At 56.3% G+C, this 2963-nt stretch overlaps 1 protein-coding gene across 8 annotated transcripts in view; it reads right to left on the bottom strand.

The window, feature by feature from the left end:
• Nucleotides 1-2963, bottom strand: part of ARHGEF10 (Rho guanine nucleotide exchange factor 10) — a 103929-nt gene that overhangs the window by 7386 nt on the left and 93580 nt on the right. The window lies entirely within an intron of this gene.

Below are 2963 nucleotides of genomic sequence, written 5' to 3' on the forward strand. Positions count from 1 at the left end.
GAGGAAGACCCACGACAGACGGACCCGGCAGACAGCGTCGGAGGGAGCATGTGTTGGGACCGCAGGGGCAGAGCCGAGCCCGGGGTGGATGCCAGCACCTGGCCCACGGAGGGTGCGCTCGGAAATGGTGTTGCCAGATGCCCGAGGGTCTCGCTGCACACGCTCTTGGTGCTGCCGGGGCCCTTGTGGGTCCATGATCAGCACACGCAGCACCACGCAGGTGGAAAAACAAGGGAGTCGTTAATGGAGGGTAAAACCAGCCATGAACACAGTCACCAGGAACGGAGGAAACAGCACCCATGCGTGGGTCTGTAAACGCAGTGTGGACTTGAGGTCAGCAGGGGTGGGCGGACCACAGTCCTGGGAGACGGGTGCTGGCCTGGGGCACGTCTCGGCTAGTCTGGGGGGGGCCTGGACCCGCCGTGACCTCGGGGAGCAAGGGCAGGATGACAGCGGGTCCGGCTCCCACCACCGGGGCCGCTTATCCGGTGAGGCCGGGGGGACAGCGGGGCAGGACTCAAGGGCTCAGAAGGCAGCCCCTCGGCAGCAGCCACCCACCACCCCCCTGGACGGACCTGGCCGCTCACGGACAAGACGACTGACTGTTCTGGTTAGAGGTGAATCTGACTTTGTTTCCTGCCACCCATGACCACAGACCCTCACCGCAAACATCTGTTCCACCAGCGTGTGTGCAAGAGAAAACCCATCGGCCCCGGAAAAGCACCCATGTGCTCAGAGCCAGGAGGCCGTCCTCCGTTTCCGTCAATGTCAACTTGTCTGTTCTGTAAATCTGGTGTCCTCACGACACAAAATCTCCCTACATTCTTTAGGAAGTGATTTGTACAGAGTTGCCCCCTGCACTAGATCTCCTCGCCACATGCCCACGCGGGCACACATGGCAACGACGAAGTGGAGAATGTGCTCGTTAGCCTGGCTGCACCGAGCCCTTCACAAGGTACACAGACATCAAAACGAGGAGCCGCATGCCGGAAACAGCTGTGTGTGTCAGACATCCCAGTAAAGACATAAAACCAGCAAAGGAACTGCTCTCCCGCACTCAGCAAGCCCAAACATGTCACCCACCCTATTTCCTGCTCTCCTCCACCCTCAACTCCTCCCTCCCCATGTCCAATACCAATGTTCCACTTGTCAGAGGCAGTCTTTCTAGAACTTGACCCCTTATCCTCTTTTTCATGTATCAACGGCAACTATTCCTCTCACACCTTCTGCTGAAGCTACACACGTCTTCAACGTTGTTACCAACCACCACCCACCACCAATCAGCCAACAATCAGCCAACCGCCACCAACCAGCCAACAACCAACCACCAACTACCAACCAACCACCAACGACCACCAATAATTACCAACCAGGGAACAACCAACCAGCCAACCAACAAGCACCAACCACCACCAACTGGCCAACAACCACCAACCAAATACCAACGAGCCAACAACCAACCGACCAACAAGCACCAACCGGCCAACCACCAACCAGCCAACCACCAACCACCAACCAACTACCAACCAACCAACAACCACCTATCAACCAACGGATCAACAACCACCAACCGACCAATCACTAATGGACAATCAACCAACCATCAACCACCAAACAAAAACAAAACCTCCCAGTGGTACCACCACAGTCTTACTTCCTTTAAATGACGGCTAAAAAATAAATATGTATACACAGGCTACCCGGCCAGAATATGATTTGCGCTGAATTTGTGAGATTTTGGTAACTTGGTTTACTGCCTACATGGGCAGGGGACCCAGATAACTTCTAAGGTTTTCTTCATACTTACGGGCTTGCAAGATTTAAAATCCTATCAAACATGTAAAGTCAACTAATTGGCAACTTGACTGGGGTCCTCCGATCTGGCTTATTAGCCTTTTGCTATTAGCTTTTCCAAACTGAAATCTAAATTCAATCTCTTTACCTCCCTGGTCCCCACTGCTCTTAAAACATTTGCAGCAAAGCTCCTCCCACACACATATGCACACACACACGTAACCCACACTCTCATCTGCGCACAGTCCTCACACATGCACACACACACGTGCACATATGTGCATACGCACCACCCACCCTCATGGACACACAACTGCACCCCCACATGCACACCCATGTGTGCACGCACACACACACCAGCACTCAGGCCACATGCTCGGCCGTCCCCCGCCTGGTGTTCCCCTCCTGGCCCCTTGGATGCACATTGCAGGGCTCTCCTGGCTCCTGACACCCCTTCTTTCTGACTCTGCACACTCCTCTCACCTCCTGAGGGTGGGATCTGATGCTCTGACCTGACACTTCCTGCCCTGTCCCCCGTCCCTCATCGCTCATCGCCCGTCGAACTCCCTGACTGTGGCCCCTTTCCTGACTCCCTGTCCACGCGCCGGACCCCCTTCCAATTTCCTACAAGGCTGCTCTGCTCAGCAGCACCAAATGCAACAGACACTTTTCCCCAAACTGGCTCTCTGTGACCCCATGTCTGTTGATGATTTTACGTTCTTCCCAAAAACCCAGGCCCCAAATCTCAGACTTTCTGGCCCTTCCTCTCCCTCATCAGTCTTGCCCCAGGGGACTCTGCTTCTCCCTGGGTTCTCGCGGCGGCTCGCGAGGTGGGCCCCTCCGGACCACAGGTGGGTCCCCACTGCCCCCCTCCCGCCCTTGCAAACTCGCGGCCACACAACCTCTCCGGCCTCTTCCTTCCCTCTGCCCGTCAGCTCCTACACAACGGCCGCCCGCTTACACCCACACTTGCTATGTGCCTGCAGGTCCCAGCCACGTGCCTACATACGCTAGCCGTGTGCCTGCACATAGCAGCGACGTGCCAACAAGTACCATCTACACGCATACGCATAGCAGCCGCGTGGCTCCACACACCAGCCGCGTGGCTCCACACACCAGCCACATGTCTGCACACACACACCAGCCACGTGGCTCCACACACCAGCCAC

The sequence above is a fragment of the Mirounga leonina genome, unplaced genomic scaffold (assembly GCF_011800145.1).
Source record: "Mirounga leonina isolate KUSES-001 unplaced genomic scaffold, KU_Mleo_1.0 Mir_128, whole genome shotgun sequence".
Lineage (NCBI taxonomy): Eukaryota > Metazoa > Chordata > Mammalia > Carnivora > Phocidae > Mirounga > Mirounga leonina.